Source organism: Heliangelus exortis, chromosome Z (assembly GCF_036169615.1).
Source record: "Heliangelus exortis chromosome Z, bHelExo1.hap1, whole genome shotgun sequence".
Classification (NCBI taxonomy): domain Eukaryota; kingdom Metazoa; phylum Chordata; class Aves; order Apodiformes; family Trochilidae; genus Heliangelus; species Heliangelus exortis.
The window spans coordinates 52467584-52493718 of record NC_092454.1 but is presented as its reverse complement, the minus strand read 5'-3'; the positions used below and the strand labels follow the sequence as shown (position 1 = coordinate 52493718).

The following is a 26135-nucleotide window of genomic DNA, read 5'->3' as shown; positions in this document are numbered from 1 at the left end:
CAGCGCAGCCGGGGTCGGCTGTGGGGCGGGGGTAGCTGCGGTCTCGCCGCTGGGCGTCGTTTCTGCCGGGCGGTCGCGGCGGCGAGCGGGGCGGTCGCAGTTCGGGGCAGCTCCCGGGACAGACCCCGGCGCCGCCGCCGCCGGGGGCCGGGAGGAGCCCAGCACCGCTGCCGCCCTCCCCCCGCGCAAACGCACGTCGCACTCTCCGATCCCCGAACGCCCCCGTCCTCGTCGCGAGCTGTTGCATCTGGTTTTTTGGTTTTGTTTATTTTTTTTAATCATTTCCACCCTTCTCCATCCTCTGCTCTCTTCTCTGCCCCTTAACGAGAAGAAAACTCGGTTGGATTTAATATATTTCCTTGGGGGCGGAAGAAACTCCTGCCTGCTGGATCTGGTTTAGACGCCCGACAGTCAAGGTAAATTGAATGCAGAAGGCTTGGGGAGCAGCGACAACAGAAAAATCCTCCCTCTGCTGAAGGGGGTGGGGTAAAAGGAAGGAGTTCACGCTTCATTTTGATATCCTGTTTTTGGCCTTTATTTTTTCTGTGTTTTCCGCCTTGCGTAGTTGAGCTGTCTTTTGTGCTTCTCCCCCTCTCGCCGAAATGCTGTTTGTACGACCGTAGTCGCTAGTTTCATGGAGGCTGAAGGAGTCTGGTGAGACAAAGTTTTAAAGCACCCAGACACAGAAGTTTCTTTGTTCGGTTGGAGAAGGTATTGGTCTGAAACTGCTCGACTTCTTGGCTCTGCTGCTTCAGCTCCTTCCCTTCCAAAACGATTACTAACCCTGCGAGCATAATTAAATTATCGGGAAATAACTTTAGTCCTAAAGGGGAGGTAGTATCTTTTATTTAATCGAAAGATCTTGGGGCTTGGCGCTGTGTGTGTCTGCTGTTTCTTGTTTGTCTGTCACGGTGTTTTCTGGAATAGCCTTTAGTGTTTGGCTTCAAGATAGCTTTTACATTTCTTTATAAAAATGTGCCCTCGTAATTCTGTGTAAATGCTGTCATAGTTTTTCCCTCGACTTCTGCCTCCGCCTCTCTTCCTCCCCGTCGTCCCCTCTCTGTCCTCAAGATGACTAGTTGGACTGCGTGTTTTTCAGCTTGTATAGGAGAGGTCTGTGTTGCATTCTGATTCTTTCACAAGTTTATCTAAAGAACCTTCATTAAAAAACAACCAAACCAGCCAAAAAAACCCCAAAAAACAAAAACTGAACCCCCCCCCCAAAACCAACTAGCTAGTCGTCTGACTTGTTGAAAGTATGTGCTTCTGGTTAACATAGCTGTATTTGGGTTTGATGATCACTTTTCTGTAATTTTTGAAAGGAGTGCCAGGAAGGAGAAGCCGTTGGAAGGGAAGCTAAGTGTGAAGTTCTGGTGTGAGGTGTTTTACTGTTTGTGCTTGTAAGTTACAGCAACTAACTATTTGTGTGTGGTGAAAGCCATATTGCTTACCACAGATTTTATTGCACATGCCTCAAAGAGGCAATTATTGGTTTGTTCTTCTGTGAAGGCGAGGAATTTCTCATAATGTGAATGCTCAAAATGAGCTAGAAGCCGTAACTCTGCGCTAAGTTATTTAAATTTTTGTTCCTGTTTGTCAAACCCAAAAGCAGTACGTTTGTCAAAGGATGTGTGTGCTTCTGTCTCTAACATTGCTGAGGTGTGTTGGTTTTTATGAGGCCTGGACAAAGTAATTTCTATGCAAAAATTTTAACACACCTATATAATGTAGTTTTCTAGCAATGTTAAGTAGTGTAGTGGTTGAGAAAAAAAGTTATTAATCCAGCTCCATCTGTTTGATATGCCACAAGGAAAAATTTTAACATTTCACTGACCTGAAGTGGCTTCTGTAGCTGATAACAAGTAGATGGTTTGGCTTCCAGATTATAGACTTACCTTTCCAGGCAGCAGTAAGGGTTATTTTTAGGCATCAGAAAAGGCTGAAGAAAATAAATGGCAGTGAACTTGAGTTTCCTTATATGGCTGACGCTTGGCAGAAAAGCAATGAAGTCTAAACAGAGTAATCCTTTTACAAAGAAGGATCACTTTCCAAAGCAGTGTTTCAGTCCCCATAATGACTTGAGATTCTTGGGGGTGGGGTGATGGGGGTGGGGAGCTGGAGCAATGCATGACAAATTTAGTTGTAAACCACTATGTTCTTAATAGATGCAATTTTGTTTCTTTTCAGACCTTTTGTGTTTCTCATGATGCACTTGATATTTTTCAATGCCATGCAGAAGAATAGATCCTTGTAGTGGAGCCACAACTTTCTTCACTAGTGTTTTGTCACCATGGTAGCTCTAGATAAGGTCCTTTTTTATGATGAAAGCGTAATTCAGTACTGCTTACAGCTAATGGTTATATCATAGAATGCCATTCATGTCATTAACATCGTTTAGGAGTTATGAAGGCGTGTATTCTTCCTTGAGATTCACCATTTGAACTCAAAATCAGTCTGACATTAATATTCATGTTATGAATTTAAGTATAGACATGGTATTCTGTGTTGCTTGAAACAACACCTTCATGGGTTCATATCCGTGGCTTGGGGAAGCATTATTTTGATGTTGCTGTTCCTTGTTCATGAATTAAACTAAGCTCAGGGAAGCATCAGTAATTTGAACCAGGTATGCTTGCTATCAGAGAGCCAGGAGTTAAAGCACGTGGCATAATAGGGACTGTGATTATAATTGGGATGACTGTCATATTGGTATATATGTTAATATATTTGGCTTATAAATAAGCTGCCCAGTAGATAATGTTTGGTATAAATGTGGTACTCTATTGGGTATCCATTTGCACAACACAGTCTTACAGAATTGATGAGGGGGCTCCACGGAGAAAGTTTTATTGATTGAAGGTTGCATAGTGTATTAAACTGGTGGTGTAAGAAGATGGTGTTACGATTTGTCTTTAGAGGAGTTTGTTCAGAGTCCATAGTCCTAGGCATAAAGAGCCGTGCTTGGAACATCAGAGCTAAGAAAAGGCTTGCACATTTTTAACATATGTTATATGTAGTATGTTCACAGTAGATTCTAGAAATAGAAGGGCATGGGAGGAAATTCCTCAACTAAGCTTTCCTGTAGGGGTGTGATGAATCACTGGCTGTCCACTTTGCTTTCTTTTGTTTTTGTCTTTCCTGCTCCCAAGCAGAAAGGAAAATCTTCTAGGGAAAAAGTTACGTAAAGATCAAATGGTTGATACATTGTGTCTTCAGTAGATTTTCCCTTTGGAATAACCTGATGTACTTAAAAAAGGGTCTGACATTTACTCTGCATAGAGAAACTACAAATAACCTTTTACGAACGAGTAACTAGTTGAGTTGATGGAAAAGCTATTCTTACAGATGTGAAAATAGTAGACTGTATTCCTGTGTCAGCCTGCAAATGTTGATGAAGACAGTTGATAGAGATAGTTAAATGTAAATTGTCTGGAAAGGGCAGATTTAGAAACATTACTATTTTACCTTGTCAGCTTTTGAGTATGTAAAAGAATGTTAGACAACACATTGGAATGCAAACTTGGAAGGTAACATGTTCATCAGTTTGTGTAGTAAGTGATCTGTAGATCACTTGTCCTCCTCTCCCCTCTGTCCCCCCAGACAGAAAGTCAGTGCTCGTGGTAACCTGTTGCATTGCTAGCTTAGTGTCTTTGGAATATCCGTGAAGTCCAGTGCATGCTTGTGAGATACAGGTTACGTCTTCTACAACTTCTAAACATTTAACTGATTTTGAGAGCTTTGCTTAATGTTTTGAGTGCATAGGGAGTGTCTTTAGTTTTGTGGGCAACTTGTGAGCAGTTTTGTGGCTTCTCTCATGGGAGAGTTCTGGACAATGAGGACTTTTGTTGGAGTGAGGGCTTATCAAAGTTGTCAAAAATGGGATTCCCACAGTCCTTATAGTTCTCTTAATTTTATGGGAAGGAGCTGCAGTGGTTTTCAACTATGAAAGTGGCATGCAGGACCCACTATATGAGCGCAACTGGCACACTTATCTCTTGCTGAGGAAATATTGGCAAAAATGAGTGGACCTAAATAACTACTTTAGTAATGATTATTAAGCAGTTCTGTTGAGTTTCAGATTATAAGGGGAGAGTGGATATATATGTATGTAAACTTGTCTGCTGTAGTGACAGGACATGTATGGGCTTTTTGGAGGGGTTTTTCTTGTAAAAATATTATTTTAATGTAACCTTAATTTCTAATTAAGATTACAATGTTAATGTACTCAGTAAAACCTTATAAATAATAATATTTGAAAGTAAGATGTAGGAGAGATTTATAAGTATCATCTTCTGCCTAGGGAAAGTGGAAAAATTTTTCTTTGTAGAAGCTTGTAGTGTTTTTATTATATAATAATCTCGGGATAATTTTGCTTTTTCTGCTTTTTTTTCTCATTAGTTACCATGTTGGGTTTTTTTAGGTATTTATTTCTCTGATGCTTAAATTTCAATATGGATGTGTAGCTTATGATTGTTTAGTTTTACCTATACTTCCTTTGAAGGTGATACAAAAGCATGATGTTTAAACACTAAATTGCACCTTCCACCCAGAAAAATACATCGCAATTTTGTGTAATTGAGAAAAATACATCGCAAAATTGTGTAAACTACCCTCTTCATTTGGTCTAAATGAAACTAAATTGAAGTATACTTATGCTGGAGAACATCAGCATCGTGACTAGCTTCCCTAGGGCAGTTTAAGTTGAAAAGTAGAGGGGTTCTTTCTGTATCTGGAACTAATTTGTAGATCAGATTGTGTAAGTGTTCATTATACATAGGAAAAAAAAAAGTGATGATTAAGCAGAATCTGAGAACAGTGTGAACATTCTTGGCTGCTTTGGCTGCCCTGGAAGTTGTGATAGTGTCAGAAGGTAATGAAGCCTTCTTCTAATGAAGATCTTCTTTTGTTTGAGGGCTCAGTTTCATTGGGTAAGACAGTATATACTCTCCTTCTCTCTTTATCCACTGCAGTAGATAATGGATGTTATGGCCAAATTTTTCTATCCTATATAGTGGCATGTCCAAGAAAACGTTAGGTAGTTGGTCCTGTTCACAATTCGGATTAATGAAGACAGGAGAATTTTTGTGCCTTCCTCTGTTCTAAATACAGTTGATGATTCGTCACAGGCTGAACCCCAAAGATTACTTATGATGGTAAGGACAACTTCTGACCCTGTAAGAGTAAAGCTATCAGAAAGAAGATCATTCCAAAATGCACAATTTTTTCCTAGTTTTAATATTCAATGTTATACACTCTTGTATTTTTGTGAATTAAACTATGGTTTCTCAAACTTCTGTTTCTTGCTCTTGTATAATTGAATTTTGCAAGTTAAGGCTATATTTTGTTGCAAAGTAAAACAACAACTAGAAGTGAGCACTAGTTTCCTTATTTAGATGCACATGCTGAGAATAACAATTGGAAGAAAGTGTAGATCAGTATCCTCGGAGTGATTTGCTTGGAATTTGCTGGGTGCACAAGCTCCTTTTCCAAATGCATAGTCTTCTAAGCTCACTGAATTTTCCAGCTTTGTATTCAAGATGAACAGTACTGTGCTTCATGTCTTGTAGACCCTGTCACGAAGTTGGTTGGGGTGGAATGAGCAGAGGTAGGTAAGCATGGTCCAAGTAATGAGTAGACTGACTGTTCTGGATTAGTGTGAGAGACTGCAGCTGTGTGAGTACAATTTCCTTTCTAAGACCAAATAGGTAGGAAAGAAATACATGATTTAGGAGTGTTTTGTGTTCTCTTGAGCTTAAAAGTGCACTTCTGAAGTAGAAGACAAGTCTTAGGTGCACATTCAGTGTATCTTTATGAATGTCTGAAATGCCGTGCCAGCTGCCTTGAATGTCAGTCACAGTTTCAGTCATCCAAAATGACAGTGGATTTCATCTTAAGTTTTTGGATGGTGGAAAGTGTTTCCAGCCTTGTGTAGAAGACTTCTGGTAGGCTGCTAAGAAACTTTATAAGAACTGCTGCTTTTTCCCTCACATATTGTCATCCTGGTGTTACTCTTTATGGGGGAAGAAATGTTGTTTTAGAAGATCAGCCCAATTGGGAGCAATTTGATCAAACTAGTGCAGCTGTTCTTACGTGTAAAGCTGAGGATATGGTGTAAGTTAATATTGGAAATATTGGAGAACTAATATACTGATGTAAATAAGAGGGTTTTTTTTAAACAGTGTAGAAATGTTATGCTTTATAATCTTTGTGTTTATGCATATTTGTGGTTAAAACAAACAAACAAACAAACCCCAAACCTTGGCTGTAGAAGTATTTGCAACACTGGGGACTGTATTTTCAGTAGAAGTAAACTGAAAACTATGGCAGCAAAGCAGTCTAAATCTTTTGTGACTTGAATGCTCTGTAAACATTCACTTTTTGTGCTCATGCTACAGAGTATATTATGCAGGTGTTGAATTTACTTACTTTTCCACTTTGGTCTGTGAGGTAGGCATTACCTGAAGGAGGAGACAAACTTGCAAGCAGCTGTTGATCTTCACTGATACCCTACAGCTGGTATGTTTGCTTGCTCTGGCAAATTAGTCTGAGGCAAACTGGAATGTCAACTTGGTAACTAGTCCTTTTAGGAGAACATGCTCATTTTGGATTACTTCTGATCTTGTAATAATGTAAGGCTAACCTTGGAGCTGCAGGTCATTTAATTTTTGAGGTGCTGTACTTTTTTTTTTTTTTTTGCCAATAAAGTTAATCAGTGAGGGAGAAAACGTGAAAATTCCTGCCATTCTGATTCATAGTTATTCAACCTTTGTACTGTTTATTTCTGTTCTGCTTTAGTAAGCTTCTACAGGCTGATTTAATTTAAGTGATTAATTAATTCTTCAGTAGATCTCCTTCTAGGAGGAATTACAGGCAGAGGCAAGAGTGTAGAATGCTAGAAAACAATATTTGGAACTAGAATTTTACTCTAAGAATTTTACTCTAAGGTCACTTTTGTTGGTTTATGTATTTGTGTTGGGAAACTTTAAAAATAAGTTAAAAAGGGATTAAGGACTCAAGTCTTAAGTAGGGAGGGGAGAATAGGATGATTAAATCTGTGAATTTCCATCCTTTCTGGAAGTTTAACAGGAAGGGGAAATCAGTTGGAACTCTGAATTTTGCAAGCCTTGTGGCTGTGATTTTGAGGGATAAATTCAGGATCATATATATGTGGGAGGGACAAACTATCAGAACTGTACTATTTTACTATACTTTGTTTAACTGATGCATCTTACGGGTATCTTTTCTTTTACGAGGCACTTCTTTTCCTGAATGATGTTTTGCTGCAGAGAGAGCTTTCTGTTACTGTTAGAAAATCCTGTTCTTCCAGTTCGTTATTCTTAATCTAGATGTTAATGGTCCACTACCAGAGATTTGGTCTAAATAAATGAAAATTTAAACAAATACTAGAAAAGCAAGATAGTTATTCTAGGTCTATTAAAATCTATTTTAAGAGTTACTCTCCTGATCATATTTATCTGGGTTAGCTCTTCTGTTTTTCAAGGGGCACTTATTTTGTCTTGCTTTACTGAAGCAGAGCAGAAGAAATGCTGAGGATTATGTCATTCCTGTGTGGTTTTTGCAATGCTGCTCTTACTAGAGAAAGAGACTGGAGCAGGCAGACATTTCTGAGGGATTTTCCTGTGGGAAATCTGTGGGAGAGGTATTGTCAAGATTTCAAATGTCCTGTAGTCTCTCATGACATAAGTGTTACTGAATTGGTTTTGCTGCAGCAGACTATGATGCCTTCAGGGAAAGATGATGACCCTGTCAATGGATCAGGTCAAAAGAAAGTGTTATGGGATGGGAGGGAACACGTCTTCAATACTTAAAATTACTTTTTAAATCAATACTTCCTCTTACTTGCTTTTTTTCTCCCTCTAGATAAGCCAGCTGCTCAAGAAATGTTTCCACTGAGTTAAAATATGTATTTGCTAATTTTAGAACCATAAGTCATCCATTATTCCATTTCTGATAAATCCTGACAAAGTTTTGAATTTCAGCTTCAAGGTTTGACATACCTACATAGGAATAACCTTCAATCAAAATCAGAATGTTACTCGTTTTCCTCAAACTTGCATTAACTTGGTTTTAATGTTTGGGAAGTCTGAAGGGAAACATGGACTGATCAATTCATATTACTTGGAATCACAATTATGAAGTTTTCTGGTGTTTCTACACTGTACTCTTCATTCCCATTTTCCTGTTGTGAGAAAAAGGGGTTGACATGTTAATAGCAAACCAGCATGACATTGTCCCAGTCTTTAACTTCAACAATGTCAAAGTAGTATTGTGCAGCTTCTTTTCTTTTGCTGGAAAGCAGGGGATGTCAGAAGTTAAGTAATGCTTTAAGCTGGGTTATTATTAAATCAGCTCTGAATTCACTTTTGAGGCTATAATTTGCACTGTGATGGGAAGGAAGAATCTTATTTCTGCTTAAAACTCCTGTCAAGTGAAAAACTTGTTTTTTACTTTAGCTAGTGAATTACTATTATCTGTGTTGATAGCAGCACTTTAAGAGAAGCTGTACTTTCATATAATAGTCTAAATTCCAAGTCATTCTTCATTTTTTTAATTGTAAGCAGTAAGCCATCATTTTGAAGAGACAAAAATACTTTGGAAACTATTAAAGAATAGCCTGTTAATTTTGTTGTAACAGTTGTTTATCTGATCTCCGAAATGTCTGATACAGTAAAATAAAAAAACCAGATCTTTTTTGTTTAATAGTCATCTGTTGGTGTAGCAGAAAACACCACATTATGTGAAGAGAAAAAGCACTTAGTACAGAAAGTATTAGCTTAAATGCTTAATTGCTGTGTTAGGAGTGAAAAGAGATGGTAAGTTGACAAATATTAAATGTGTGTTGTGAGAGCAAAACTGAACAAATAGAGGACAAGAATAAGGGTGCTTAGCCACATGGAAGGTGTGAAGAGTCTTGTAGTGAGAACTGTGAGCAATTAATTGGAATGGATCAGGATTCATGTAAAAGTGTTAAAATGAAAGTAGAAATAAAACCCAAACAGTTAAGGGATTCCTTTAATATTCCTTTAATTGCTTGGGATAGTAACACCTAAAACTGCCGAGAATAATACTGAGCTAATGTGTGCTGTAATTACTGTATAAGCTAGAGGGAGAAGAAGCTTAGAATCTGGAAAATACTGATTTTTTTTTTTTTTTTTTTTTTTTTTCTCTTTTAAAACTTTTGCTCTTTGTACAAATAGTGGCGACTTCTTATCATAGCAGTAGAAAAGGTGTAATAAAGTAAAATTCTTTTTAAAGCTGCATTATAAATAAAAGCTGCTGGTTTTAGTACCACAGTGTGTACTGAACAGATGTAAAAGCAAAAAGCAAATCAGCTTGATGAGGTGTTCAGCACAAGACGGACAGAAGTATTTCTTAAGGGAAGAAAATGGAAGTCCAGTTCTAGATGCTGTTTCTTTAGTGACTTTCTTCAGGGCACTGTGTAGCATTTTGAGTGTTGGGGTGCATTGTTGTGTGTAGTGTGGGTTTTTTGTGGGTTTTTTGTTTGTTTGTTTTGGGGTGCATGTTTTTGTTTGTTTGTTTAGTTCTTTTGTTTTTTTGATACGATACATTTTTGAAATCTAACTAACAAAGCCAGAATAGGGAGTGAATACACATAATCACATGCAATTTTTTTTAAACTCATTTGTGCATTTGTTTCCGCTTATGTTCCTGTCATCACAGACTGAGTTGTGTAACTTGTTTAGATTTGTTACAGCAGTTTTTCCGGGCAGTTTTTCCATCTTATTAGCTAGAGGATATTGCGTGTGATTCCTCCTCCTACTATTTACCCGACGTCTGCTTGCTTCGGATCTTCAAGTCTTAATTTTTGACCTGCTCTGTTCTTCTGGCCTCTGTTCGACTCATCCTAGTTTTAGCTGGGAAATCTGGCAGTTACTTTTTTGGAGGAAATGCATATAATGTAAAGCAGGGCATTAGAGGCTGTTTTGTTTTAATATATGGACCACACATTTTAGAAAGCAGAATAAGTAAGTAACTAGCAATCTTCTGATAAGAAATAGTTTCCTTTCTCTTTCTGCTTTTGGTTGAGCTGAACTGTTGTGTGTTACAGGTTGTCTGCAGATAAGATCGGGTAGTTAGGTGGAAAGTCTGGTTAACAGAATTTAGATTGAATTTTCTTGAATATTGAAATACTACATAATTAAGCAGTGCAGTTTGCTTGTTTTAAAAACCTCTGATATCTGCTGCAGATGGCTGCATAGTCTAAGGAGTGGCTTCCTGGCTGCATTGTACATGAAGTGCCAAACATGATGAGAGCAATTTTGTTCTGGAATGCCAGAATACATTGAATCCGTTCAGGAAGCGACATATGTCGAATGAATAAAAATATCACACTTGTGAAGCAGAATGTGGTGGTTATGCTTTTCAAATCTTGTTTCTTTCCTGAATGAAGGCATTAAAAAGGATTTTTTTTTTCTACTAAGGAGAGTATTAAATGCCACCTGCTGCCTTACATTTTTAGGATTTTCACTACTGTTTGTTTCCTCATACCCTATTTTTAAATTTCGATTAATATGTGTCATAGAACTGAAACAGGAAGTCTGTCGATGGGAATATACTGTATGGGAAAAAGAGTATTACACTTTCTTTCTTGCATATCTAGACCTGTGTGCACTATACTGGTTTTTGTTGGGTTTTTTGGGTGTTCTTTTGTTTTGTTGGTTTTGGTATGTGGGTTGGTTTTTTTCCTTTTCTTCTTTTAAGGCAGGTAGCTGATCTGTTTTTCTGGGAGAGTGGTATGTAATTACTTGATAATGCAGGCAGAAAACCAAGGCTGATGAAAATTAAGAAGAGCAGTGAAGGATGTTGCTTCTGCCCAGACCCTTAATTCCAGCAAGTTCGCAAGACAGGAAGTAGGAACATTTATAACTATTAGCTCCAAATATTCCAGGATCTTAGGATGATGAAGGAACAAGCCCAGGGCAGTGTGTTTTGTTGCATATTACTTCCTTGTTTGCAGAGGGGATGGTAGTCATTGTGATTCCTTCTAGGCAGAAGGCAAAGATACTAAAAATTACATTGACAGAAAAGTACTTGTTTCTCTAGAAGCTGTAATTTCATCTGATAACTCTATAATAATACCTTGCATAGATTTTTCCTGTGTGAAATAGCCTGACCACCTGGATTTTATAGCTCTCTTGAACCCAGAGGATTGAAGCTTGTATCTTAAAGCAATTTTTCTTTTCATTTCTGAATGTTCTACTGTTTGTTTTTCTCTTCCATCACTATAATTAGACATACAGTTAAAAACTAATTTAGGTGAATTATCCTATGTATGCATGGTCCTTAGCATTTTGTCTTGTGTAAGAAGTCATAGGATCCTGAAAGAGGAGAGGGAGTAAGTGCAAGTGTTTTCCTAGCTGTAAAAGACATGGATTTATTTATTTATTTAAATCAAATGTCTGACAATAAAGTAAGTTTATCTGAAGCTTGACTGTAGCGACTGTAGCAGTGGCCAAACTGGCATTTGCCCCCCTGTTTTTTTTGGTTTTTTTTTTTTTTTGATACTAGGAGCTCAGATGTGAAACAGAATGGAAGATTTATATATTCTTGTTTCTGGGATTGCAAGAGGAGAAACTGAAACTTTTAGCTGTTCCGTGGTAATGATACCACCAATTAAGGGTGTGTTCATCTGCTGAGAGATGACATGTATGGTCCAAAACAACTTCTGGAGTAGCTTGTTTGTCTAGGTTCACATTAGCTGGGTTGTTCTGTGCTTTTATATTTTTCCTTTAAGTCTTCCCTGATTGTGATGTGTGTTAGTGTGCCTGGTCTCAGCCTTCTTTGGGAAGTTATACGAAAATCTCTAGAAAAAATGAGAACATCAAATGAACCTGAAAATGAGTTCACACACTTGTGGTCAGGTTTGACTTAGGACTGTCACAGTGTTAATACAGTTCCACAAAACCTAATCTTAATATGATACAGGTCTTTGCTGTTAGGAACCTGTAGAAGGTGGCAAATTTTGGTATACTTGCAACAGCTATAATATGTTGACTTTTCTTGCTGTCATACTAACTTCAACTCTTACCAAATCTTGCCATTTCAGATATTCATAGACAAGTCTATGGAGTCTGCTAATTTTTTTTTTTTTTTTTTTTTTTTACCCTCTTTGGCAAAAAATTTCAAATTAGCCCCAACATCTTTCTGTGCTGTTGATGGCATTTTAGAACCAACTTGGATTTAGTTAGTATTTCTTTTGTTACCTCTCCATGAAACAGTTGTCTTGATTTTTTTTTTTTTTTAATTATTATTTTTTTAAATATATTTTTAAGGTACTTTGCAACTTATTTCTAAGCTGTGTGATGTAATTAACTGTGCGTACACATAATTATGTAATTGATGTGACATTTAAAAGTATATTGGCTTGTATTGCTTTGCTTTATGTTGTGATTTCTTTCTGAGTGTTGGCATTAAACAAGGCTTGCATATGTTTTCTGCTACATCTTTTTGACACTAAGATAAAAATATCAATAATAATGAAGTTATCAACTTTACTTTAAGAGCTGTCTTAAATGACAGAGCCTGTGACAGAATGTAGAATCTCGCATTCGGCTGTGTCTTCTCTGGTAGCAGGCAGTACATTTCCTCTTTCCTTCAAGCACGACTCCTTTGCTTCTTAGGTGAAGACTTGATATTGAAGGTCAGTGAGCTGATGAGCAAGCAAAAACATCTCGTGCTCCAGAAGGAAAAAAAGGAGTGAAGGGGTCACACCTGTCACCCTCCTGTGGGGATGAGCAGGGCAGACAGGTGACCAGAATCCACTGAAGTATTCCATGACACACATATCATACTCAGTGTACATTAGAAGGATCATGAGGGCTGACCTCTCTTTGTCCATGGACATGGAATCCTGAGAGGATTCTGTCTATTTGTCTGCTGTTGGTCCACATCCATGCTCTCCTGGACCTGTGTGTTCCTGCATCCAGGTTGCTGTCTGCTGCTGTCTTCAGGAGCCTGGCCTTGGACTTTCCCTGCAGCCTTGCTTGTGATGTCTGCATTATTGGGGGTGGGGGAGGTCTCCTAAGTCTCCTTTTTTCCCCTCTCCTTTCCCCATAGGGAAGGGGAGGGGGGGCTGATAGGAAGCATCTGTCATTAATTTAATTGCTGGCCCAGCATTAAACCGTGACAGCTGGACATTGCCTGCTTACTGGAGGAGTAAATCATCAAACAGATAGCTTTGGAAACATTCTTAAGTAGATAAGAAGCTCTTTTTCATATTGCTACTTGTGTGTTTGTATGTCAAGCTCTTTAATCTGCAAAACAACTGTGTGTCTTTAGGTTGATTGATAATTATTTCATGTAGCACTTCAGAGGAAATAGTGACAGCTAGAAGATAATTTATTTTCCTGGAGTGCAAGGAGGGATGCAAAGTTCAAAAGAGTATCTTAAGCCCCAAATGATTTTGCATGCTTTATTTGAGAAGATAATTAATGGGTTAGTTTTCTTTCATATTGCTTATTTAAAAGATCAACCTATGCAGAATTGGGAGATAGTCAAGTGTTTTTCTTAGTTTCTAAATAGTGATCTTTGACGTACCTGTGACGAACTTATGTAATTATATTAAATTCTATGGGTCTAAAATTTGATAGTGTGTTTTTGTTTTGTGGGTTGGTTATTGGTTTTTTAGTTGTTTGTTTTGTTTTTGTTTATCTGCTTGTTTGGGTTTTGTTGGGTTTTGTTGTTTGTTTGTTTTGGGTTCCAAATTCAAAATACATTAGGACTTTTTTATTAAAAAATCCATTCACAGTCTAGTTAGGAATTAAAAAATATGTTGACCTTGCAAATGAGTATGAAGTAACTGCACATTATTTTCATATTTCCTCAATGTGTCTAATTCAGTTGTGACAGTCTTTTTTTCTAGTAAGGATCTAGAGCATGGTAAAATGGAATCAACTCTGAATCTGAGGGCATGTATATGTTTTTTAAGCATGTTTGTATGTACAAACCATGTTTGTATTCATCCCTCACCCTCTGAGTAAGTATTTGATTGAAATACTATTAACCACCTAAAGCTCAAACTGAACTGAAAATTTAACCTTCGGAAGAACAGGAGATGAGAGAGGGAGAGAAGTTACTCAGCTCCTGGTAGATGAGAGCCAAGAAAGCTCTTTCAGCTCTTTACATCATATAGCAGAAGTTTCTAAATGGGTTGTGTATGGAGAGTTGGTGGCCATTTAATATGATTTGATATGATACTTGCATTAGTATTTTTAGTCATAAAAAATATTTGGCTGTAGGTGGGAAATAAGTAGGAAAATTTCAGAAGGTGAGTATCAGAGCCAACATTATAAGAGACAGCAACCTGCATTTTTTTTATTCCTGAGCAAGCCAGGAAAGTATCAGTATGGTCATCAATCCTGTCATCCTTTAGAGTTTCTCGCTGTGCTGGCTACAGTACCATGTGAAACTGATGAAACAGCAGTGTACTGGAAAAGGTAGGCAAGATCTGTTAGAATTTGCCAAATCTCTGGAAAAGTCCTGGAGGACTCTGGAGAGTCCTCTGGAAGTGTCAGCAACAGTTACTTTAATGATGCTATTCTTGCTGTTCTTTGTCTTAGAAACTTTGTAACTCATGAAACTTAGTTTTGTGTCTGGAGTTGCCAAACCAGCCTAAGCTGTAGTGGAGCAGCAGAAGTCAGCACACATAGACTTTTCATCAGGCAGGGAAGTGCCAAGGCTGCAGGGACCCACTGTGAGCCAGCAGCTCTCACAGGAAGTGCTGGTGGGGCCTGGGTCTTGACAGAGCAACCACAGCCACCTCCGTGCACATGAAAAGCTGCTGGGGGAGTGCAAGTGACCAGAGTGTGGGGCATCATCCAGAGTGTGGGGCTGTCACCACTGCTGTTGGTGTAGAAGAGCATGCAGGAAGGGCACAGCCACCCTACCATATCAAGAGGTGAGTTCAGTTGCTGTCCACTGCCCTCTCAGAAGTTTAGTTATGGAATCCACCCACAGGAAAGTTCTGTTCTCTTTTGCTTGCTGGAATGGTTATGGCAGCTCAGACAGAGCTCGCATGGAAGCACTCAGCTGGCCAGGTCTCAGGCTGCAGGGAGTGCCAGTGTGTTTCTGTGGTTGTGGGTGAGAGAGACTGGTGGTACAATGCTCTGCTCTCCCTGAGACAGAACAAAAACAGGATCAAGGGGACTTTGAATCCTCCTCCCCCCCCCCCCACTAAGCTGACAGTACTAGCTTAAATAGAAGGAGTGAACAGAGGCTAGTCAGTGCTCAGGGCTGTGGACAAACCCTCTCCTTGCCCACCTTGCCTTCCCAGGTGCCTCTGTGCAACAGACAAGAGGTTCTGGATGTGGAAGGCTGGTCCATGGGTAATATGCATGACAGTCCATCTACACTTGAGGTGTTGCCAAGGTGTTACCCCTTGTATTACGACCGGCTCTACCAGAAAGAAAAGATGTTACAGTTATAGGTGATTCACTTCTGAGGGCAATGGAGGGTCCAGTATGCTGAACAGACCCTCTTAGGGAAATCTGCTGCTTCCCTGGGGCCCAGGTTAAGGACATCACTGGGAAACATCCTAGCCTGGTGCAGTCCTCAAACTCTTACCCATTATGCATCTTCTGTGTGAGCCACAATGAAGCTGCAGTGCAAGGTCCAAGAGTCAACAGGAGTGTCTTCAGGGCCTTGAATGGTTGGTGAGGGAAGCTGGGACACAGGTTGTTTTTAACTCCTTCCAGTTGCTGGCAGTGACATTCGTAGAAACAACCAGACACAGTCTGTTTAACACGTGGCTCTGTGGGTAGTGTTACCAGAACAGTTTTGGAATTTTGGTAATGGTATGGCCTACATGGCTTGCTGGCACTGTATGGGATTCTCTTTTCTCAAAGGAGGCAAAGGGTCTTCACTCAGGAGCATACAAGGCTCATTGACAGAGCTTTAAACTGGATTTGAAGAGGGAGGGGGATAATACCAAGCTTCCCTGTGACAAGCTGTGGGATGCCTAGTAAAGCATTGGAACAGGTTGCCAGGAAGGCAGTGGAGTGACTGTCCTTGAAGGTATTAAAAAAACGGGTAGATGTGGCGTTTTGGGGGATGATTTAATGGTTAAAGTGTTGTAGGACTGACACATGGACTCAGTGACCTTGAAGATCCAACCATGATGATTCTGTGACACACCAAGGTTAGGGACAGGGTGCTTGTGGGAGCTGTCAGCCTTTTGTTCAGAAACTTGCTGTACACACAGCAGCACACTTGAATTCCTACAGAGATGGCTCCTGAGGTAATATGAGCCAACAGGGAAGCACCAGAGAAATGCCTCAAAGGCATTCTGCCTGTAAGTCAGCTTCATTGGGGGCCCAACTTAATGCCTCCTTGCAAATATGTAGCACGGGGAACAAACGTTGAGTTAGGCACAAGTGTGTGCCTGCAGGGCTATGATCTCACTGGCACCATGGATACATGGTAGGATGGTGCCTTTGGAGTTTTGAAATGAAAGATTACAGGCTTTTGAGGAAGGACAGGCAGGGGAGACAGGGCGGGGGTGTCTCCCTCTGTGTCAGTGACCATCTGGAATGCTTGGAGCTGCACCTCAGGCTGGATGACAAGCTGACCAAGAGCTTATGGGTCAGGGTTAAAGGAAGGGAAGGGGCGTTACAAGCAGGGTCTGGTACAGGTCACCCAAATGGGAAGACTGAACAGATGCAGCCCTTTATAGACAGGTAGGAGTAGCCTCATGTTTACAAGCCCTGGCCCTCATGGGGGACTTAGTACTTCACAAAAGCTCACCAGGCAGAGTAAGATCTCAGAAACAGATCCAACTACTTGTAAGCAACTGTCTCCACTCTTGCCAGTGGCTGTGGCTGCAGAATTTCAATAAAGCCTCATGTTAAACTAAATGAAAGGCAGCTGGCAGGTCCAATTAAAATAATTGCAGCTTTTAAAAAGCCTCATCTGTTGCAAGGAGTTGTATTTCCCCATGAGGGCTTTGGAAGTATTTGTGACAGTGTGGGTGGTATGTATTCTGTTTCAGAGAATGTGCCTGAAACTTACCAGAACAGCAGTGCTTCAAGAAGTCATCCAGTTGAGGTCCTGCAAATAACTTCTTGTCGGTTTTGGTTACATTTTATTAACCTGGTAATTGCATTAAAACTCCATTCTTAAAAGTAATAAGAAGGGTGCTGTTTTGAACCTCAAGCTTGCTAGAAATGCAGATGTTTTGGTTTTGGCTGGCATAGAAAGAGGAGATGATAATCAGTTCTACCATTTTTATGTTTTGGCACACTGCTTTCTCTGTTTGCATTAGTTTGAGTTTTGGCAAAGGACAAAAATGAGAAATTGAAGAATGGTGGTTGTAGAATAGTAAGTTACATGCTATTACTTATCTGCCTTCTTTGTTTAATTCTGGTGCAAAACTAAGTTAATATGTGGATTTGAAACTGTCTTAGTTTTTCTGCAAGGCTCCTTATACTTCTAAACACTTCTTAATTCTTTTCCACAGATCCTTATGCTGGTTTTTAACTAACATCCTGTGATTCTGTGGTCCAAGTTCAGCAACTGATTCAGACTCCTATGGTGTGAACTGGCAGTGTTGGAGTGATTCGGGTAAGTGACCCTCCAGATGTTTTGAAGGAGATAAGGGGAAATGTTTTGGGTGCACTTACAGTTTAATTTACCTTACAGTGTACTGGTAGTATTTTCTATCACCTTCACATGCAAGAATGACAGACATTTTGAACTGCTTAATTTGTATCTTTCCCTATTCTAGGGAAAATGTGTAAGGCCTGTGAATTGTGGCTGCTTTCTCCCACGAAGCACTAGGGATATTCACAGCAGTGGCACAGCCTGTCACGCTTGGGTCACAGACACTTTGTGGTTTAGGTCAACAAACTTTGTGTCTGTGGTTTTACCGTGGTCAAAGGCTCTGTGTGAGCACTTGTGTATAGGCAACCTGGCATCCATTCCTTCTGCTATGATTTTTCCAGTATTTGTTTACTTGGATTGCTACATATAATGTATGCAAGCTAGTAAACCATTTTATGGAATGTACTCAGTTAGTTTTGTGCAAAAAATGAAAGTAGTTTTGAAACAACTACTTCAGCCCTAGCTATGCTAACTTAACCACTGTTATCCCGTCTAGGGAAAGGTTAATAAGATTGGGTTGCTTTGTCTTGTTTTTGGGGTTTTTTTTGTTTGTTTGTTTTGGGGCAGTTGACTGTGGCCTTTTCTGGGGGGAGAGGCCTTGCAAGCATGGACTGTTTCAGTTCTGTATGTTTGTTACACTGTAATGGTATGTTTTGGGGTGGACTAAACCGGAGGGGTTATATTTTGTTTAAACTTGGTTTTGATCTTATAGTTCAGCTGCAGATGCGTGTAGCTACTTGTATTACAAGAATATTATTACCAGAATGATGGGGCATTTTTAAAGTAGATATATGCCTAATTGAAGCACCACAAAAATCTTTAATAGAACACAATATTTTGATTTTAATATACTGGGGTAGGATCTCCACTAGGATATGTTTGATGTTAGTAGACTGTCTGCCACTTAGGACCATTAAGCAAAAACATTTTTCATTCTGCTTTCTCTGTATCTTGCTGTGTTTCAAGAATTAAGTTAGAATATGCTCGGGAGTATTTGTAACCATCCACAGAAGATGCTTGACTATTGAGAGGGGAGATATTTTAACAGCAAAAATACTGTTCTAAATTCTTAATAGTATTATAAAAACCATTTGCTTGGAAATGCACATGTCTTATATTTAAATTAGGAACTGTTATGAAAAGATAGTACAAGAGTTGGACAGATAGTATTTATTTTGAGGAACTGATATTTTCTTGAGAAGAAAATTCTAATTATATTTATTAAAAGTACTTCATATTCTTTGTGAAGTCTTCAGAATTACTGTTTCTGTAGACTGGATAAAGTCTCATTTTTCTCTATTAAACTTTTGAGATTTCTTTCACATTTCTCTATTGAATGTGAAGAAATTGACACAAAAAGAGAAGTGATTTTATTAGATGGATAGGCTGAAGCTTTTAATTAATGTCCTATTTACTGCCAAGCTAACAATAGCAAAGCAGGGAGTTCAGACAACAGTGCATAGCTTGGACTTAGGAAGGGTACTTTCTTTTGTTAAGCTATTCATATAGTTCAGTAACACTCCCTAATATGTATAAAAGAATAGGCTGATAAGCATACTTGAATGTTGATTATAATTTTATGTTTAATTAGAATCTTGTTTTTGAATTCTGATTTTATTGTGGATCTTGTTTTCACATTGAACCACATATGAAGTCTTGATAAGGCAATTCAAATGGCATGGTTAATCTAGAGTTTATTTTTTATTGTTTTGCATTAGTTTGCTCTTATTTTGTGTCTAGTGCCTTTTTCACTACTGACTGTTGCTTCATTAGGTAAAAGGGAAAAATCTTTACCAGATAAAAAGAAGAGGGTTGGGAAGAAAATGCTGGCTTTGATATAGACGTGTGGCTGCTGGCAGATCTTGAGAAATTGAATTGTAAAGCATGTTTTGATGAGTAGTTACTGTAGTTATCACAAAAGACTTAGTGTTCTGGGTGTTTTGTGATCCTCTTGGAGAGAGGCTTCTTACTGCCATTTGAATGTGTCTTCCTCAGCTTCTTCAAGTTTTTTAATGCATAGGTTTCTAAAAAAAAGTGCTGCAGTTTGTCCAGCTGTTAATTCCGTAATGAGCACAGTGCTAAATTCTTTGGTCGAATGTGAAAGTGATGTATGGGTCTGTATTTACAGGTAGTGAAATAGTGAACATATAGGCCATAAATCAGTTCTTACTTGTGTACGGGTGTATTTGTATGTTGTGTATACAAAAGAAAATTAGGACGAAGACTTGTCAGATTTTTTTTCACTTTTGTAATCTGTACTCTGTGTAATAGGTGAGTTTGACAAGCATGAAGTCTTCACTTGTACTGGGTGTTGCAGCTTCTTTTGCAGTGGGGTATATTTGGCTCCTGATTATGCTTTATTTAGAGGTGCAGTTTTGAAGCTTTATTCTGTCAGTTAAGGAAAAGCCTATTTCATTGCCATGCCATCAAGACTTCCTGAAAAAGAAAATAACATTGCCCAAAGAAGGTCTACGGTATCCCATCTATTCAGTATTCTGTGATGCCTTTATTTCAGTAGGTTTTGGACACATTCCAAGCTTCTTACATAAGCTTTAGTTTGCATATTTACTCGGTGAGTCCTCTTGACTTGCTGATTCATTTCTACTTGTAGCAATAAATGCTGGCCCAAATCTCCCCCTTCCTAGTTCAATTGACAAGTTCTGGCATGAAGTGCCTGCGCAAACATCTCAGGTGGTTCAGCTATGAGGGTTAATCCTGTCAGCACAAGGTGTGTTTTATGTTAGCAATGGGAACTGGTTGTTCTGTCAGACTGGTGTTCTCTGTGGTGCAGAAGAGGTGTGGACAAGAGGTATGGACATTGATAGGTAAAATGATTCTCAGGACTGTGGGCATTTCAACATTAAAATATTTTAGACTGCTTTGCTGAATGCTGTTTTAGTTTAAGGACTTATGAAGGTTAGTAGTTAGTTTGCCACTTGAAATATGTACACTGCTAACAGTATCTGTCTAAAACAAGATTAGGTTATCAGAGGCTTGGCTTGCATGATAAACTTCCTGTTTGTCACATGGCCAGGACTGGATATTCTAAGGAAAACAATGCTCATCCTGACTACATGTAGGCAAATCGGTTTAATTCTGTGCAGCTCTACGTATTGGGGAACTCCCTCTTGCATTGCATAAGCAGCTCTTCAATTTTATTTGTTGATGAAGTGACTAGCACATAAAAAGCTTATATAGTTCCATAAAAGTTGCATGGTGGTTGCAGAGCAAAAGTATTCAGGGAGTATTTACAGCTTGTTAAACAGAATGTCTTATTCTGGCTTCCTCCTACTCTTTCCTCTCTCTTTCTCCAGCAACCTTGTTCAGTGGAGATAGAATTATGTGGTAACTAATATATAGAAGCAAGCTTCCTTTTGACAGCTGTCTTTGAAAGTCTTGACCAATGCAATTTGCTGGTTCAAGGATGCTGGTGCTTATTTCTTCAGTTAAGGTCTGGCTTCCATGTCACTCACAGATGATCTTGACTGTTTCTTCCTTTTCTTTTGTTCATTGTTTTCCCCCCTCACAGATTTTTTTTCTTAATGATGTAACTATCTTTTATAATATGAAAGTATATTTTTCTGATAGTGGGAAGAAATGATGACAAGGCAGAAATGCATAGTAAAATGCTTTATTTCCGATGATGTCTTAAGCAACTGTTGGGAGCTGCAATGGATGTGCCACAGTTTGTTTTTCTAACAAAATATTTTCTTTATATGAAGTACAGTTTGTACAAGTTCTTCTGCAATGTAATTGCAGAAGTTTGTGAAGTCCAAGCAGATTTCTTCCAGTATGGTTACTATGTCTGGAGGATCATGCAACAGTGGTGTGGAGAGCTGCACAGGCTGATGTGTTACAGAACTCCAGGTCAGTATAAGAACTGCTGTCTGTCACTAAACAAGCAGAAAATGTAGGGGGCTAGTTTGCAGCTAGGCAGTCTGCAACAAGCTCAGGCCACAGAAGCCTGGTACACAGAAAGCAAAAATAATTAGTTGCTTTGGATTGCTAGGGAAGGATTAGTAAGGGAAGAGTGCTGTGTGTTTAGGAATATCCAATTACCATCAAGTTATTACCCTGATGATTTTGTGTCTGTAAAAATCCTTAGCTATTCAAGACCAACAAACTCATTCTGGGGGAATTTACAGCAGGATGGATAGAAGATCGTAATGTATAAATTAACTAAAGACAGGTGCACAGTGTTTTTGAAGGTCTGGGTGGTCTCCAGACATTTCTCCTGCTGGTGGGCTAGTGATGACAAAGGCAGATGATGATTAAGCTAGCTGAATCTAGGTAAGGGGTACAAAAGGGGTGGGTTGTCCTATTATGAAGCAGCAGCTTGGGTTTGGGGAAAAAAGAGATGACTGATTTTGCTCTGAAGAGTGTAACTTGAAGTGAACATCAGCTATAGGTGAGAGGCAAATAGACTAGATAATAAAAAGTGCAGAAAGAAAGAACAAAACTTTGTAAAACAAAGCAAAACAAAAGCAAACCACAACAAAAAAACAAAACCCAAGATGTTGGACATACTGCTCATTAAAGACTGATGAATAATTCTCAGTATCTTTATAAAGAAAGAGTGCTACATGCTCAGTTTGGAAGGGAAAAAATAAAGCTTATGTTTGGTCTGTTAAGTATCCTTGGTAGGAAGAGTAATGTCTTTGATGATGAAAATAGATGCTTGCAGTTTAGGAAGGGCAAAGTAAGGGAAAAGAATAGTGCTATTTTGATTCAATTTGCTTTACCTATTTACCTATTCTTGACTTACGAGGACTAAAAAAAATTAATACTTAATTTGCATTCTCTTTGATAAGTAACTGCAAAAATAGCTTGCTAGAGACCATCAAATTTCAGTCATATACATATACAGTGATTAAATCCCTAGGTACAGTAAACTTAAATTTTGTGAGCACGTGGTCTTCTGCTGCTAATATTAACATGTTAATTTAAAAAGTTGATGGATGCAATATTCTTAGAAGTTCATGTAGAAAGATCTGGACTAGCTTGTGACATTGAAAGGTGCCAAGTAACCAATTGCACATTTAAAACCTCTTGTTTGACAAAGTATAAATGACTATGAATTAATTTTGATTGTGTCTAACAGAGTTTAATCAGAAGCATGTATTTGTTCCATTTGGAAAAGAGCACTTGCAGTCCATTCAGGGAAATAATCAGAACAGAAATTCCTTTTGCACTCCAATTTTAAAGGGAAGTCAGTTAAAGTAAGTTTATCTAGATGCTTAGAAAACAGAAAATCTAAACCAGTCATGTCAAAGTAGTAAAAGATATCCTTCTGTTAATGAAATGCTGGGGAAGCAGCCTACAGCAATGTTATTCGTTAGAAGCTGGAGACTGCAGAATGTGAGAGATGCAGGGAGTCCACCTAAAATATATAAGATGCTAATATAGGACTTTATATAGTTTATAATGCTATAATTTGGTTTTAGGTTAGAAGATTTTATTTTCCCCAGCATATCAGGTGAAATAATATTTCATTCTTATGATCCTTTCCTCTCTTCCTTGAACAACTCACATATCTGTTTATCTTTTGCATGTATCTTAAGCTGTTTAAAAGTATGAAACTATTTTATCTGCCTGTCATTTTTGGCTCAATGAAGAAGCTTATGTGTTCTTTTTGCAAGTACCAGGCTATGCAGAACTCAAGCTAATCTTTTATTCTGTTCAGTTTCTTATATGGATGCTGATCATCCTTTATTCCTTCCCTACCTTCTGTACTAAAATACAGACTTTCAAGGAAAAAGTATTCTAGACTTATTCAAAATCTTTATTCACAATTACAAATGTGTTCATCTTCATAGGATCTAAAATACCTCTTGTCTAATTAAGAGGGAAAATTCTTTGAGGAAATTTGGACCTATTTGAGTGGGCCCAGAGGAGGGCCTTGAAGATAATCAGGCAGCTGGAGAACTCTCCTATGAATACAGGCTGAAAGAGCAGAGGTTCTTTTACCTGGGGTGGGACTTTTTATCAGGGAGTGACCTTTGAGCAGTGATCACTGGACATCAGCAAGCTGGTAATTATCAGGGTTTTATTATTAAGCATTCTTGTGGAGGACAGAGATAAGGAAGAAGATGAAGGAATTAATAGTGAATTCATTTTATATACCTGTGTGGGGATGGTGTGAAATGTTGCTTTGAAAAATTGATGATGGCAATACAAATGAACTTTATTAACTAAGTAGGAATCTTCTTGTTGATTTTAGACGAGAAAATAGTCTGCAAAACAAACAAAAATGAGCTGCTTAGCACTCATAGAAAAGGGGAAAAATAGGGGCACTTAAACCATCAACACAGTCAAGCAGTGTTCTAGAACTGTTTCTTGTAGAAAAGGTGCATGTTTATATGATTAAAGTTCTGTTTTGAGTGTGGGCCAGGAAGTGTGACCACAGGAACTCAAGTGGGAAACAACTGAGTAGAGTTGCGGGTCAGAGTAGTGAGCAGGATGCTGATGATTTCTACAGAGGTAATCAGAATCTGTGATGGGAACTGTTGCTGGAGGTTGAGATGAAATTCTGGTTATATGCACACTGAATTTAAGTATGCAATCCCCATATCTCTTTAGGAGAACATTTTGACTGAGATTAAAGGTGCTGCTTAAATTTCTCTCCTTTCGAAGCATGTGTGCTGTGGTTTCCTATACATGTGCATTTAAAGTAGAGGACAGCCAATTGTACATCTAGCAAGATTTAAGTTAAAGACTCATTAGTCTTAAAGGAGTGGGTGTTAGATAAATTGGTTAAGCTCTGCCTCAGTGTTTGCTGTTTTGGTTTTAGATACTGGCTTGCCAAGTCTAATTTAAGCTGTTGAATGTTTCTTTTTCACTGGGAGTGCTGCTAGCGCTACTGCTATCTAACTGCTTTGACTCATTCTGGTCTTTATTTTTATAAACTATGCTGTTAGCATTTCTTCTCAGCCCAGTCTCATACTGGGAGCACCAGGCAACTGTGAACTTCAGATGTGTTATTTTCTAGATTTGTATAGTTTTATGGAATTCTGGACTGTATTGAATGGTTTAATCCATGACATTATCAGTCTGTCTCAGTTCTGATCCCTTAATGGTATTAAAATGAAAGCTGGTATCTAGAATGGAATTAGTCCATTAATCTCACTACTGATCTTTACTGCTGAGTTTTTCCTATGCTAGAAAAAAATGTTAGTGCTTTTTCAGCTGTTAACAAAAATGAATGACATTTTAAAAATCAACCTGTTAATTATTTTTTTTTTAAATTTCATTATCTTATTGCTAGACAGACAATTTAATCTAATACAGTTTAATAAAAGTCTATTTTGCTAAGAATTTAGAACTTGGTTATCTGCAGGTAAATTTGGTTTATTGCTGTGAAAACATTAAATACAGACTTAATTGTTTCATCCAAATCTTCATCCAGATCTTACATTGGCTTGTTGGAGAGGATCTGGAAGATCCAGAAGAATTATTTTAAAATTAGATTTAACAGATGTCAAGTTTTTTTTTAGAGCTGACATCTGCCTATATCCTTCTTTACTCAAAAATGAGAATAGGGCTGCATTGAAAAACAAAAATACCCCAAGCACCAAAACCTCCCTTGTTTAAGTATCTGTTCTAATTATGGATTTCACACATTAATGGAAAATAAGCAGCTGCAGTAAAAAGAATTTTAGAATATTTTGGATATGTATGGATATAATTGTCAAAATGCCTTTTAGGGCATGCAGTTTGGTAGCACTTCTGTCACTGTGTGAATGTGATTCCTCAGTGTATTTCTACAAGATGACCCTTCAAAGAAGGAGAAATTGCGAATGAATTGAAACCTACTGTTGTTTTTCAGACTACACACAAACAGCAGTTTCTTCATCTTATGCGGTGTTTTTAAAATTAAGTTAAATAAAAGTTCAATAAAACATGATGAAGAGTGAGGCAAAACAACTCTCACTGTAACCTCATTATCAAAGAGAACACAACAAATTCGTATTATGTTCTTTTCCAGACACTGTCATCTTCTACCCAGGTTTCTGAATAGCAATTTTGTTCCTTGAGTTTTAGTATTCAGAGGCTACCTCTGCATTCGTTACTTCAGTCTGCAGAGGGTTGGTTTTTTTCCTAGGCAAAACAAATCTGAAAATTAATTTGAATTAATTATATTAATTTCCTTAAATTTTCTTGTGAGCTGAGGATTACCTTGCAGGTTTGCAGTTTCAAATGATAGAAATAGCTCCAGTCCATCCATGAAACAAATCACGTCTATAACAGTATTTGCAACATGTAATTCAGCTTGCAACAGGGGTTGGGTAGCTTTGTATTATAAGGGAAAAAGTGACAATATGCACCTTTGTCATTGACTCTTGGGCAGGTAATAAGGAGATCTGACAGCAAGCCAAGGCTTAGTTTTGAGAAATTGGCTCAAACCATGAGATTAAGCAGCAGCATTAGTCTTTTCTATGAGTAATGTGATAATGTCAGAGAGACATGGATCATACCTCAGTGGCAGATGGTGCATGCCT

The 26135-nt window shown here is 38.3% G+C and overlaps 1 protein-coding gene across 10 annotated transcripts in view; it reads left to right on the top strand.

Moving 5' to 3' along the window:
* Positions 1 to 276: 276 nt before the first annotated feature.
* ERBIN (erbb2 interacting protein) overlaps positions 277 to 26135 on the top strand; it is a 116118-nt gene continuing 90259 nt past the window's right edge. For 2 of the 10 annotated variants that reach the window (XM_071731172.1, XM_071731159.1), the window contains exons 1-2: positions 332 to 416; positions 17495 to 17598. The gene's annotated coding sequence lies outside the window, so the exon portion shown is untranslated. Of the gene's footprint in view, positions 417 to 565; positions 712 to 7573; positions 7661 to 17494; positions 17599 to 20274; positions 20366 to 21354; positions 21505 to 26135 lie in introns of those variants that run through there. The other 8 variants (XM_071731171.1, XM_071731160.1, XM_071731162.1 and 5 more) reach the window with 8 other exon arrangements.